The sequence below is a fragment of the Vipera berus genome (assembly GCF_964194415.1).
Source record: "Vipera berus genome assembly, chromosome: 2".
Taxonomy (NCBI): domain Eukaryota; kingdom Metazoa; phylum Chordata; class Lepidosauria; order Squamata; family Viperidae; genus Vipera; species Vipera berus.
In genome coordinates, this window is record NC_138203.1 from 155,410,893 (window position 1) to 155,426,322 (window position 15,430).

A 15,430-nucleotide genomic window follows, 5' to 3' on the forward strand; every position below is an offset into this window, starting at 1 on the left:
TACAGTCACTCATGCGCTCGTGACCTCTCGTTTGGACTACTGCAACACTCTCTACATGGGGCTGCCCTTGAGGACCACTCGGAGGCTTCAACTGGTGCAGAATGCAGCTGCGCGACTGGTGTTGGGGGTCTCCCGATACTCCCATGTTACACCTCTGCTCTGCGAGCTGCAACCTTCGCTTCTTCCGACGCGATCTAATAACCTATCTATTTGAACAATCCGGCATGGTCTGATGGGTTTGGGGTTTGGATTTGATTTTAACATAGTTTTAATTGTTGTATTATATTGGGCATAATTATTTAATCTTTTTTAACTTTTGTATTTATATTTCGATATTTATTGCCCTGTACACCGCCCTGAGTCCTTCGGGAGAAGGGCGGTATAAAAATTTAATAAATAAATAAATAAATAAATAAATATTTTAAAATCCTGGCATAGGCTGAGCCCTTCTTGCTATTAACTTGTGATTACAGAGGTATTCATTTCTAATAATTTTTCTAATATTAGAGTGTTTTTAAAAGAAATCATCTAACCAAGATAAAAGTGAATATTTTCAGGAAGGAACAGGGTAAAATTTATAAGACTGTATTATTGTGCAAACGTAAGCCAGTTTATTAGCAGTTTGTGGCATATGGTTTTCAATGAGATAGCATGGCTGTAGTTGTACTGGTGCAAGTCAGCAAATGGAGTTAGAAAGCTGGAGAAGAAATTCAGTTATGGTCTTGAAGATCAGCTATGATGTTATGAATGATGAACTCTCCTGACTGCTAACCAAGGTTCTTGTGGGGAGATGTAGCAACAGTAAGTGGTCCAGCCTGGTATATAGGTGTTGAGGACTAGAGCCTTGGGGGGCTTTTGCCTCCTCAGTTACTATGGGACATACTTCCAATTGATCCAAAGTTGGAGAGCAAGAAAAGGAGAGGAAACAAAAAGAAGGCAAATGAAATGTTTGGGGAGGGAAGTTACATGAGCATGCAGATCAGGTATTGATTCCTGGTTGGGAAAGGGGAAAAAAGGTCCAGGGGTGACTTCCCTGGAAGAAGGGAAGTGAAGACTCAGAGGGACAAGAGGTTCACCTGAGATCTAAGATGGGAAACAGTGGTTTGTCATTCATTGGTCTCTGGGAAAGGACAGGACAGAAGACCCTGAGAAAAGTTCTTCCCCTAAACAGATGCTCAGCTGAGCAGATCCGGAAGAAAATTTTACACATTACAGTAAATCCAGCCCATTCCTTTCTTTTTTCAGTTTTACTCTTGATAAGCCCAGAAATGGGGGAGAGAGACCAAGTGAAAGGGGTAGGAAGCAGGAGAGCTAGAGGGAGATAGTCTCTTGGAGGAAGACCTGAGAGGCAACTTGACAACAGGTGAACACCAGAATTGTGCTGTACATTCCTGTTGTAATACTAGTTGTAAATCACTTCACTGTATGTAGTAAAAAAGCATAAAAGCCTCTACTCTTTTGTTTTTCTGGGTCAGTTGCCATACTTGTAGAACACACCTCGTGTTCAAAAGCCACCCTGTCATGCTATGACTCTTAATGTATAAATATTGTCAAGTGAAGAACTGTGTATGTGGATTAGCCATTCAGTTGGAGCTTACTTGTGTCTGTTTTTACTCAAGAAAGGTAAAAGAATGTTCATATTTTTTGAACAGTTGCTCATCTGACAGTAAAAATTAGATATTGCAGAGCCTACTAATATTGTGTCAAATATTTCAGTAAAATTCTCCTCTGGAATTTATTTAACATGCATTCCATGATTATTATTCCATTTTATTGCTTAGTTTTCTTCAATTATTGTTAAAAGAATTGCCACTTTAGTGTGGTTAAAGTAACTTTATTATGAGGCAATAGTATTATCTTGCAATTCCTATTACATTCTTTGCTCTTTCCTTTCTATCAAGGAGTACTCATAAATTAAACATGATTATCTTTTTTTCTTTCACTTCCAGATACAGATATTTTATCATATTTGAAAGTTGTATGCAATCTTCCTCCATATACTGTACTGTAATCACTGTGTCTTCTGTACAGTGAGGAATTAAATTTTACAAATGCTTGTAATTTTTTAGACCAACGCTAAGACAATTTGTATGGCTACATTCCTAATTGTGGGGTGTTTTTTTTTGTTTGGTTGTATATTTTCTTTGCACAGATGGGCACCTAATTATGTTCCTTATTAAGATTATATACAGCCTTTCTTTTAAGGTAATTTTTAAAAGTTATCTTTATTTTAATTTACTTGTATTTACATAATATTTCCTTAGCTTTTATTCTTTTTTCCCATCTAATTGCCTTTTTCACTCTTGGGGGTTCCATTTTAAATACATGCGGAAACATTAATAAAAGAATAATACCAAGTATCTCAAAAATGACCATACATTTCTTTACTGCGCATATGCTTATACAGACTTTTGATTGTCCTGCCTATTAAGCTCATCTTTATGAGAATTAATGAAATACATGAGCCAATCTAACTAGTCCTTCATCTTCACCACTAGGGTGTTTTTATTTATTCATTTTATATGCTGCCCATCTTGCCTGGACACAGGTCTAGCGGCTTATAGTCCTTAAAACCCAATAAAAACATTAAAACCATAAATAGTAACATTGAAATAATTTAAATTTAATTTTGAAAATATGAGTGGTACTCTTCCCTTCTTCTGCTTGTGGAGATGGAGTAACTTCTGTTGCCTCAAGGTTAGAGACTGACACTCTCTTTCTTACAGGCACTCACAGAAATAAGAGTTCCTCCCTATGTAGTAGAAAGAACACAGAATATATTTGTATATCGATTCTTATTGCCTGCAATCTGATTTTAATCTCAGATTGCCAGATGGAGGAAAAAAAAGGTTTCTTGTTTTTTTTTTTCCTGACTGAAGGAATCTCATTTTTCCTGCCTTTTTGATAGAGGGTGCTACCAGCATTTAGTTTCTTCGCTTCAAAATCAGGACAGCTTCTCTCTCACGTTTTCCGCACCACCACCCCTTCTTTTTGGAATGATGGCAGGCAGCATGGTTGGAGGAAGACTGGAAGAGAATAGATGGGCAGGTAGTAGTGGGGAAGCTGGTGAGTCCTGGCAGGCTGGGAAATTTGACCGCACACATTTTACCGCATTTCTTACATTCCCGAGTGAGTGATTTTCTATACACAACTCCCAGTATCACCCTTTCTCCAGTTCATAATTCTGAATATTTCCTTGGAATACTTGAAGGGAAATTAAAAGGGGGGGGGAAACACACCTGTTCTTGATTTCATCTATCACTACCACTTTGGCAGTTTGCAGCTGAAGAAATTAAGATTCCACAACCCGTCACCAAGTTCACAAAATTGTTGACCCCCAGTAAATAATAAGCAGCATTCCAGTCTATCAGTATATTGCTAGAAAAAAGAAACATGCATACACTTTATCACCAGCTAGCTGCTTCACCTTAAGGTTATTTGAGCTAGATTTGCCTTTAGTAAGAATATTTTTTCCTGTTGCTAATGCTGTTTTTTCTTCTACAGAAACTCTTCATACATATGTTCTTAAATTAACATATCTGCCTGGAGCCATCTTATAGGGGAGATGGGCAGCATAAAAATGTAATAAGTAAATGAAATATCAATATTACCTTGTTAAACAAACAAACAAATAAATGAAGTAACAATAGTACCTTCTTGACCTTCATCATATATGTGCTGTAGCATTCCAGTACGTTTTCTCTATGCAATGTGTTTAACAACTTGGGAGAAAAATCCAGCATCTGGGTTTCTGTGGAAGATCAAACTATACTTCTTGTTTGCCTGCTCAGGCAAACTACTGTAACAAGGGAAAAGGAATCTCCAAACTCTAAACATATGTATTATTCCCAAAATATGTAGGCTGTCTGCTGCTAATAACTATGGCCTTAATTAAAACTCACATCTTTGGTAACTTATTTTATTAGAAATCTGTTGAGTATTTGGCATGTTTGTCAATAGCCAAATATGTGGTTTCACAATTTCCCATCCGTTCAATCCCTGTTAGCTGTAGTTTTCTAACTGTAGAACTATATATTTAAGCTGATTATTGTCATTTGGTTCACTGATGGATAACATTTAATCAGAATTGTCTGTCAGTTGCTGCCTCTTTGAGTTTTTGTAAGATGCTTATATCATTAGTGATGATAAATAGCCATTGTGTTATCTATTGCTTTTTTTCCAATTGCCTTGTCTTTGATTTTTGAAGGATCAAGGTTTTCTTCACTGACTCTTTTTTCCATTATGTTTCTGAAATATTTATGCTTTAGATTTATCATTAATACTTCCATGAGTATTCTGGTTTTACTTCATCTGACATTAAATGATTTATTTTTCCTGGGGTCCAAGGTATTCACAACTTTCTCAAGCCCACAATTCAAAGGCATCACTTTTCTTTGTTCAGCTTTTCTGGTAGTTCCATTTTCACAGCTGTAAGTTATAATTGAGAAATTATAACCTTCACAATATGTACTTTTGTTATAATGTCTCTGCACTTTAATATCTTGTTTAGATTTAGCATAGTCTTTCTCCTAAGCATCAGACAGTTACTTAATTCATGGTTTTAGTTGCCATCCTTTTGATTTTGAGCTGGTTTGCATTAGCTTGGCATTTATTGATATTTTTCTGCCATCGATTTTCTAAGTTTCTATATCGTAGTTTTTTTAAAGAAATATTAAGCAGAAGGTTGGGTTTTACACACTTTTTTCATTATCATTATCAAATCTTCCTTGATTACAGCAAAGTGATATAATCAGCATATCTGAGATTTTCTCTTAGTACTTTTTTCTGATTTTTATTCATTTATTCATTCAGTGAGTGATACAAGTTCCTTTTCCAGTTTTGAATCATATAGTTTTTATATTATCTATAGTCAGATGAGGTTTCCTGATATACCTGTTTTTAACCGCTAACCCATGGGTCGGCAATCCGCGGCTCTCTTTCAGCCTTCTACTGCGGCTCCCAGTCCTCCTCCACCATTTGCAGAGAGAAAGACAGAGAGAGGCATTTGCGCTTCCCTTCTCCCCCCCCCCCCCTCTCTCTCTCTCTCTCTCTCTCTCTCTCTCTCTCTCTCTCATACACACACAAACACATACTTTTACTTACTTAGTGGGGGAAGAGGACTGGCAGACCAAGAGCAGGAGAGAGCCAGCCCAATAAGAATGTGTGTCCGCTTGTTGGAGTACAGCATGAGGCCAGCTGCCCAGTTGAGCAGAAGATCAGAGAAAAGGAGAGAGAGAGAGAGAGAAGAGAGAGGAAGAGGAAAGACAGAGAGAGAGAGAGAGAGGAAAGAGAGAGAGAAAAAAATATGAATATATGTTGTCTTTACTGGACTTTTAGTAAAGAACGTTTAATGAAATATTTTGATATTTTTTTAATTAAGAGATGAGGTATGGGGATAATTATGCTGTATTTAAAGATGGTAGATAAGCTACTAAAATTGTTTTCACCTATTGGGATGAAGGAGAAAGGTTTTTCCCCCCTCTTTCTCTGGCATAAAAATTTGTTTTCTTTGTAGAAGTTCATTGATTTCATAAATGCAACATTTTGTTGTTGTTGTTGTTGTTGTTGTTAGCTGCAAAGTTGTATTCAGCGCCTTGAGTTATTTTTAAGAATATTAAATCCAGGTTATAGACAGATGACAGATACAGCTATATAAAAAAAATTGAGGGTGATCAGCAGCAAAGTGGATAAACTCAATTACAGTAGCCATGAGTGCACTGTTGGAAGAGTAAAAGGACCAGGTTCAGGATGTAATCAATCAATTAGAAGAGACAGGAAGCATTATACAATTACCTCTGTAAAGACATGGAAGATGTAAACTAACAGAAAAACAAGGAATATCCCCAAATCATCCAAACTCGGGGGTTTCCAATGTAGAACTACTATGCTAAAAAGTTGTTGTTGTTAGCTGCGAAGTCGTGTCCAACCCATCGCGACCCTATGGACAACATTCCTCCAGGCCTTCCTGTCCTCTACCATCTTCTGGAGTCCATTTAAGCTCACGCCTACTGCTTCAGTGACTCCATCCGGCCACCTCATTCTCTGTCGTCCCCTTCTTCTATTGCCCTCGATCTTTCCCAGCATTAGGCTCTTCTCCAGTGAGTCCTTCCTTCTCATTAGGTGGCCAAAGTATTTGAGTTTTAGCTTCAGGATCTGGCCTTCTAAAGAGCAGTCAGGATTGATCTCCTCTAGGACTGACCGGTTTGATCGCCTTGCAGTCCGAGGGACTCGCAGGAGTCTTCTCCAGCACCACAGTTCAAAGGATTCAATTCTTTGGCGCTCAGCCTTTCTTATGGTCCAACTTTCACTGCCATACATTGCAACTGGGAAGACCATAGCCTTGACTATACGCACTTTTGTTGACAGGGTGATGTCTCTGCTTTTTAGTGTGCTGTCTAGATTTGCCATGGCTTTCCTCCCCAGGAGCAAGCGTCTTTTAATTTCTTGGCTACAGTCACCATCTGCAGTGATCTTGGAGCCCAGGAAAATAAAATCTGTCACTACCTCCATTTCCTCCCCATCTATTTGCCAGGAATTGAGAGAGCCGGATGCCATGATCTTGGTTTTCTTAATGTTAAGTTTCAACCCAACTTTTGCACTCTCCTTCTTCACCCGCAACAAGAGGCTCTTTAGTTCTTCTTCACTTTCTCCCATTTGAGTGGTATCATCTGCATATCTTAGGTTGTTGATATTTCTTCCGGCAATCTTAATTCCAACTTTTGATTCACCTAGCCCTGCCTTTCTCATGATGTGCTCTGCATATAAGTTAAATAGGCAGGGCGACAGTATACAGCCTTGCCAGACTCCTTTCCCAATTTTGAACCAATCAGTGGTTCCGTGTCCAGTTCTCACTGTTGCTTCTTGGCCCACATATAGTGTTGTGATTCAGGGTCAGCCTGTGGGTCCGGCAGCCGGGTCGGATGACTCGGATGACTCAGACGAGGGGGAGGAGGAGGGTGTTGAAGACGAACTTGCTGATGATGGCTTGGAGGCTTCGCAGAGCCCCCAGCCAGGCCCCTCTTCTCAGCTGCGCGAGCCCGACAGTGCGGATGATGATGACCCACAGCTGGCCCTGTTCAAGGACGCCCGACGCAGGAGGCAGTCAAGCAGGAGCAAGCAGAGAAAGGCTGTGGGACTCCTCGGAAGGAGGCACAGGGAGGCCACGCCCTGAACTCTAATAAAGGGAGTGTTTGGGGAAGGGCTGGTTGCTGAAAGCAACCGCTCCGTTTGAGGATCAAAGTTCCGGTATCTTGTTTCATGTTTTGTTGCTTGTTTGTATAATAAATCTTGGCAGACGTTTTCCAGCCTCAGACGCTCTCCAGCCTCTGCCGTTTGTATAGGGGTTGCCTTTCTGCAAGGCCGGTAGCAGGCTGGTACAGAACAGTTTGCTTTCAGCCTCCCACCCCTTACAACTATTATGGAGCAGCTTCGTGCCGAGAATGCTCAGCTCACTCAACAACTCACTTTGCTGGCAGCTCAGGTGGCTCAACTGCAAGCGCAGGTTCATGCTGCACCCCCACCCAGGAGAAAATGCCAGGTAGCAATGCCGGACAAATTTACAGGTATTCCTGAACTGTTTCCTGCTTTCCTGGGACAATGCCAGCTCTTTATCAGCGTGAGAGCGGCTGATTTCCCCACTGACCGGGATAAGGTGGGGTTCGTGTTAAGCCTCCTTTCGGGGGATGCAGCTCGTTGGGGCACGCCTCTGCTGGCTCAACCTAGCCCATTGTTGGACAACTTTGTGGGGTTTTGTGACCATATGCGTCTAATGTACGAGGACCCAATTAAGACGCAGACTGCCACCCGACGCCTGAAAGCTCTGAGGCAGGGTCAACAGGGCTATATCAGCGATTTCCGGCTGCTTAGCCAGGATTCCACCTGGAATGAGGCTGCGCTCGTGGATGCCTTTCAGGATGGATTGTCGGAGGAGATGTTGGATGAGCTGGCCCGTGTGGACATTCCCTCAGACCTGAATGGGCTGATCCATCTTTGCCTGCGGATCGATGCCCGGTTGCAGCAGCAAAAGAGTCGCAGTGCCACCCCACAGACCCCTGCCGCCCCTGTTGTGCGTGAGCCCCCAGTCCAAAGGGAGGAGCCAATGGAGCTGGGTGCCGCCAGGTCTCGTCTATCGGTGACGGAAATGAACAGACGACGATCGGGGGGGTTGTGTTTTTACTGTGGGGACCCTGGACATTTGGCTGCTTCTTGCCCAAAGAAGCGTCAGCGGGCATCAGTGACCAAGTCTGCCCCGAGACAGTCCCCTACTTTGCTGTCGGGAAACGCCCCGAGCCCGATCTAGACGGTGTGAGAGATCGGGCGTCCCACAACAACAACACCGAGCGACGCCGTTCCGATGGTGCCTGTGAACCTCCACGGCATTTGATTTTGGAGGCACGTCTGATCCTTCCTGGCAAGCCAGAGGGGATTCCAGTCCATGCCTTAATTGACTCTGGGGCTACCACAAACTTTATGGACTCAGCCTTTGTGGCCAAATGGGCTGTTCCCCAGTGTCCGGTGGATCCGCCCATGTTAGTGGAGACTATCGATGGTCGAGTGCTCCTGTCCGGGCCTATTACGGCCGCCACGCAACCAGTATGTATGGCCATCAGTTCCCTTGTGGAGGCCATCCAGTTCTACATCACTTCGGATCTGCACTTCCCCGTGGTCTTGGGACTGGCGTGGCTTCGGGCGCATGACCCACAGATCTATTGGTCACAGAACTTGGTCACCTTCCCAAGCTTGCAGTGCGTGGACCACTCCCGCCATATCTGTGCCGGTCAGGTGGAGGGTTCCCCAGGGGTTTCCTTACCTCCCGAACTGTCCGACTTTGCTGATGTGTTCAGCGAGTCAGAGGCGGATCAATTACCCCCGCACAGGCCCTATGACTGCTCCATTGACTTAGTCCCTGATGCGCCTCTCCCAGTGGGGCGTTTGTACTCCATGTCGGAGCCCGAGTTGGCTGCATTGCGGGACTTCCTGGAGAAGAATTTGGCTCGCGGTTTCATCCGGCCCTCGTCCTCGCCAGTGTCTGCACCCGTGCTCTTCGTCAAAAAGAAGTCGGGCGAATTACGGCTTTGCTGCGACTACCGGAAACTCAACGCCATCACGGTGCGCAACCGTTACCCGCTGCCCCTCATCCCCGAGCTCTTGGACCGACTCCGGGAGGCTAAGATCTTCACGAAACTGGACCTGCGTGGAGCTTATAACCTCGTCAGAGTTCGGTCGGGTGATGAGTGGAAGACGGCGTTTGGTACTCGCTATGGACATTTCGAGTACACGGTGATGCCGTTTGGCCTGACCAACGCCCCCGCTGTGTTTCAGCATTTTATGAACGACATCTTCTGGGATTTGTTGGACCAGTTTGTCGTGATCTACCTGGACGACATCCTGGTCTACTCCCCGTCGCGTGAAGTGCATCATCAGCATCTCCGTCAGGTCTTGCAGCGACTTCGAGAACATCGGCTGTTTGCCAAGTTGGAGAAGTGCCAGTTCTACCAGGTGACCATCGATTTCCTGGGTCACCGCATTTCTCCTGAGGGCATCGCCATGGAGCCGAGTAAGGTGGAGTCGTTGCAGAGTTGGCAACCCCCGCGTCGCGTGAAGGATGTTCAGCGACTTCTTGGATTTGCCAACTACTACCGAACATTCATCCCTGGCTTTGCTGCCTTGACAGCCCCCCTCACCCGGCTCCTGCAGAAGAAGACTCGGTTCCAGTGGAACGCACCAGAACAACAGGCGTTCCAGGCTTTGAAGGACGCCTTCATGAAGGAGCCCATCTTGAAGCATCCTGACCCGCAACGGCCGTTTGTCGTGGAGGCGGACGCCTCCGACATTGCCATTGGGGCAGTGTTACTCCAGGCAACGACGCCCAGCGGTACCCTTTTCCCTTGCGCGTATCACTCTCGAAAACTGAACCCCTCGGAGCGCAACTATACCATCTGGGAGAAGGAGCTGCTGGCCATCAAAGCGGCGTTCGAGGCCTGGAGGCATCATCTGGAGGGAGCGCGGCATCAAATCGAGGTCCGGACGGACCATAAGAATCTGGAAAGCCTGCAGACCGCTCGGAATTTGAACCAACGCCAGATCCGGTGGTCTCTTTTCTTTGCGAGATTTGACTTCCGGGTTCGGTACATACCAAGCGGGCACAATCAGAGAGCGGATGCTCTGTCCAGGAAGCCCGAATATACCCGAGTGGAAGACAAGCTTCTGCCCAGGACAGTGATCCCTGTCGTGTCTTTTGCTGCGGTGCGGGAGCCGGTTGATATACGGGCTCGGATCCGGGAGGCACAGCAGCAGGAGGCGTGGGTGGCTCAGCGGAAGGAGGAGGTGGGGCCAGATTCGCCTTGGACGGTCACGGATGGACTCTTGTATTATCGTGACCGGCTCTACGTTCCGGGAGGGCCACTCAGGGGACTCATCCTCAGCCAGTGTCATGATAACCCGGCAGCGGGGCATTTTGGCCTGTTCAAGACTCTGAACCTGGTCTCCCGTACCTTCTGGTGGCCCCGAGTCCGACACGACGTCCAGTCTTATGTCACCTCCTGCATCCCATGCAGGCAGGCCAAGTCAGCGACAGGGGCCCCGCCTGGATTACTGCAGCCTTTGCCAACACCCAAGAGACCCTGGGGGGCTGTGTCCATGGACTTTCTGACGGATTTACCCCCATCCTCTGGTTTCACGACAGTGTTTGTGGTGGTGGACATGCTGACCAAGATGGCGCACTTCATCCCCTGTCGCGGCTTACCGTCAGCTCGCGCCACTAGTCGTATGTTTATCCAACAGGTGTTTCGGCTGCACGGTCTCCCCGATAGAGTCGTCTCCGATAGGGGGGCCCAGTTTACAGCCCGCTTCTGGCAGGAGTTGATGCATGCGTTGGACATCAAGGTTTGCCTCTCGTCCGCGCATCATCCTCAGACTGACGGGGGAACCGAGAAGGTCATCGGTATCCTGGAACAGTATCTGCGCTGCTACGTCAACCTGCAGCAGAACAATTGGGTGGACTATCTGGCCATAGCTGAGTTTGCCTTTAACAACTCGCAGCACACCTCCACACAGATGACACCGTTCTTGGCCAATGTGGGTTATCACCCCCGGTTTTTCCCCCTTTCTCCCATGGACTCACCGGAGCCGGCAGCGAACGACTTCATGGCAGAGTTACAGGCGATCTATCGATTGGTGCGACGGCAGTTGGAGAAGGCCAAGGCCGATTACAAAAGGTTTGCTGATCGGTCAAGACGGGATACGCCTCCACTATCGGTGGGGGATCGGGTCTGGCTGTCCACCAGGAACTTACCGTCCACACGGCCGGCGAGGAAGTTAGACCACCGATATTTAGGACCGTTCCCAGTCGAGGCTGTCATCAATCCGGTCGCCTATCGCTTAACTCTGCCACGTTCCCTGCGCGTGCACCCCGTCTTCCATCGGTCTCTGTTGGTCCCCGAGCAACCGGCTTGTCCACTCCGCCAAGCGGAACCTCCCCCATCAGGACCTCGTGATGGAGGCAGCACCCCCGAGTACGAGGTCGCCAGCATCAGGGATTCCCGTTGGCTGAAAGGTCGTTTTCAGTACCTGATCGAGTGGAAAGGGTACGGGCCGGAGGACTTCACCTGGGAAGACGCGACTGCCGTTCATGCCCCTGCGTTGGTGACTGCTTTTCACGAACAATTCCCATCCCGACCGCATCCGGATCGGCAGCCCCGGGGGAAGGGCCCTGCGGTGCGGGATAGTGTTGTGATTCAGGGTCAGCCTGTGGGTCCGGCAGCCGGGTCGGATGACTCGGATGACTCAGACGAGGGGGAGGAGGAGGGTGTTGAAGACGAACTTGCTGATGATGGCTTGGAGGCTTCGCAGAGCCCCCAGCCAGGCCCCTCTTCTCAGCTGCGCGAGCCCGACAGTGCGGATGATGATGACCCACAGCTGGCCCTGTTCAAGGACGCCCGACGCAGGAGGCAGTCAAGCAGGAGCAAGCAGAGAAAGGCTGTGGGACTCCTCGGAAGGAGGCACAGGGAGGCCACGCCCTGAACTCTAATAAAGGGAGTGTTTGGGGAAGGGCTGGTTGCTGAAAGCAACCGCTCCGTTTGAGGATCAAAGTTCCGGTATCTTGTTTCATGTTTTGTTGCTTGTTTGTATAATAAATCTTGGCAGACGTTTTCCAGCCTCAGACGCTCTCCAGCCTCTGCCGTTTTTACAGGGGTTGCCTTTCTGCAAGGCCGGTAGCAGGCTGGTACAGAACATATAGGTTTCTCAAGAGACAAATAAGATGGTCTGGTATGCCCATCTCTTTAAGAACTTGCCACAGTTTGTTATGATCCACACAATCAAAGGCTTTAGCATAGTCAATGAAGCAGAAGTAGATGTTTTTCTGGAACTCTCTAGCTTTCTCCATGATCCAGCGTATGTTGGCAATTTGATCTCTAGTTCCTCTGCCTCTTCGAAATCCTGCCTGTACTTCTGGTAGTTCTTGATCCACATACTGCTGGAGTCTAGCTTGTAGGATTTTAAGCATAACTTTACTAGCATATGAAATCAGTGCAATGGTGCAATCGTTTGAACATTCTTTGGCACTGCCTTTCTTTGGAATTGGAATGTAAACTGATCTTTTCCAATCCTGTGGCCACTGTTGAGTTTTCCAAATTTGCTGGCAAATTGAGTGTAGCACTTTTACTGCATCGTCTTTTAAGATTTTGTATAGCTCAGCTGGAATACTGTCACCTCCACTAGCTTTGTTGTTGCTCAGTTTTTCTAAGGCCCACCTCTCCTTCACATTCTAGGATGTCTGGCTCGAGGTCAGTGACCACCTCATTGTGATTATCAGGGACGTTAAGCTCATTCTTGTATAGTTCTTCTGTGTAATTTTGCCATCTCTTCTTAATCTCTTCTGCCTCTGTTAGGTCCCTGCCATTTTGGTCCTTTATCATGCCCATTTTTGCATTAAACGTTCCCTTCATCTCTCCAATTTTCTTGAAGAGATCTCTGGTCCTCCCTATTCTATTGTTTTCTTCTATTTCTTTGCACTGTTCATTTAAGAAGGCATTCTTATCTCTTCTAGCTATTCTCTGGAATTCTGCATTCAATTGGGTGTATCTTTCTTTTTCTCCCTTGCCTTTCACTTCCCTCCTTTCCTCAGCTATTTGCAAAGCTTCCTCAGACAGCCATTTTGCTTTCTTGCATTTCTCTTTCTTTGGGATGGTTTTGGTTGCTACCTCTTGTACAATGTTGCGAACCTCTGTCCATAGTTCTTCAGGCACTCTGTCTATCAGATCTAATTCCTTAAATCTATTTGTCACCTTTACTGTATATTCAACAGGGATATGATTGAATTCATACTTGAGTGGCCTAGTGCTTTCCCCTACTTTCTTCAGTTTAAGCCTAAACTTTGCAACGAGAAGCTCATGGTCTGAGCCACAGTCAGCTCCTGGTCTTGTTTTTACTGACTGTATAGAGCTTCTCCATCTTTGGCTGCAGAGCACATAGTCAATCTGATTTTTGTGTTGACCGTCTGGTGATGTCCATGTGTAGAGCCATCTCTTGGGTTGTTGGAAAAGAGTGTTTGCTATGACCATCGTATTCTCTTGACAAAATTCTATCAGCCTGTGCCCTGCTTCATTTTGTACTCCAAGGCCAAACTTGCCTGTTATTCTGGTTATCTTCTGGCTTCCTACTTTAGCATTCCAATCCCCCATGATGATAAGGACATCATTTTTTGGTGTTAATTCTATAAGGTGCTGTAGGGCTTCATAGAACTGGTCAATTTCATCCTCTTCAGCACCAGTGGTTGGGGCATAGACTTGGACTACTGTAATACTGAATGGTTTGCCTTGGATTCGAACTGAGATCATTCTGTCATTTTGGGGATTGTATCCCAGTATTGCTTTTCCTACTCTTTTATTGACTATGAAGGCTACTCCATTTCTTCTGAGGGATTCTTGCCCGCAGTAGTATACCTGATGGTCATCTGAATTAAATTCACCCATTCCTGTCCATTTTAGTTCGCTGATACCTAAGATGTCGATGTTCAGTCTTGTCATCTCTTGTTCGACCATGTCCAGCTTTCCTTGATTCATGCATCTTACATTCCAGGTTCCTATGGAGAAAAAATCTTTACAGCATCGGACTTTCCTTTCACCACCAGACACATCCACAGCTGAGCGTCCTTTTGACTTTGGCCCAGTCGCTTCATTCTTTCTGGCACTACTAGTACTAGCCCTCTGCTCTTCCCGAGTAGCATATTGGATGCCTTCCGACCTGAGGGGCTCATCTTCCAGTGTCATATCATTTTGCCTTTTGGTACTGTCCATAGGGTTTTCATGGGAAAGATACTGGAGTGGGTTGCCATTTTCTTCTCCAGTGGATCACGTTTTGTCAGAACTCTCTGCTATGACCTGTCCGTCTTGGGTGGCCCTGCACGGCATAGCTCATAGCTTCATTGAATTACGCAAGCCCCTTCGCCACAACAAGGCAGTAATCCATGAAGGGGAAATGCAACATACTGTAGTTTTTTTATACATAGCATAAAGGTGAAAAAGGATATATGCAGTGTTATCTTCATTTTAGATGTCAAAAGCGTTTTGTGGCTCCCAGTGTTTTCTTTTCTGTGAAAAACGGGTCCAAGTGGCTCTTTGAGTGTTTAAGGTTGCCGACCCCTGGGCTCATGCAATTAGTTGAGGGCTATACCTTTAAAGGCATTTGTTTAATTAGTAAGGTAAAAAACAGAAAACTGAATTTGTTTTAGCTTTAATTCTTCCCTTTTCACTTTTGCAGTAAGCATGACCATACTGGAAGCTCAAGTTTTTCATTTTTGTCATTCACTAGATTTCTTGAGCCTTCCCATCAAAAGTCAAAATGGTATCTTCCTGAGTGGATGTGAATGCTTCATTGGTCAAGTATTTTCTGTCTGCAACATCTTAATTTTTTGCTTCTTACCTCAAGTCATTAAACTTCAAGCATTGACTTGGAGGACAGTCAGCTAGAGAACATGCTTTCTTGAGGTAGAACCAGGAATGGTTGCCTATAATCTTAGCTATACTGCCATTAATGCTGGAACTAGCTGGAACTAGCAAGCAGAGATGCGATGTGCTTTGGTTCTAAAGTAAAACATATTTCAAAATGAGCGTGGGGCAGTATGCTGTGCTTGCTAAGACATTCTTAAAGAAATTATATCTTTTCCTAGTTTTGCATGATAGCCGTGTGATCCCTCCCAAATATGTATTTGAATTCAAATGTTGCTTACATCATAACCAGACCTACTCTAAAGCATCTTATGCACTTTATTTTACCTTGTCAGCATTACTTTTATAGTGTCTTTTCATTTTTATGATTTTATGTTTTTATAATTGTTTTTATATATTTGTTGTTTTTAATGATTCTTGTACACCACCCAAAAGTTACTTCTGTGAGATGGTTGGTCATATAAGTATGATAAATAAATAAA

The 15,430-nt window shown here is 45.2% G+C and overlaps 1 protein-coding gene across 3 annotated transcripts in view; it reads left to right on the plus strand.

The window, feature by feature from the left end:
- Window positions 1-15,430, plus strand: part of CEP112 (centrosomal protein 112) — a gene marked incomplete at its 3' end in the record, with an annotated part of 303,692 nt that overhangs the window by 72,435 nt on the left and 215,827 nt on the right. The gene's annotated exons all lie outside the window — the stretch shown is intronic.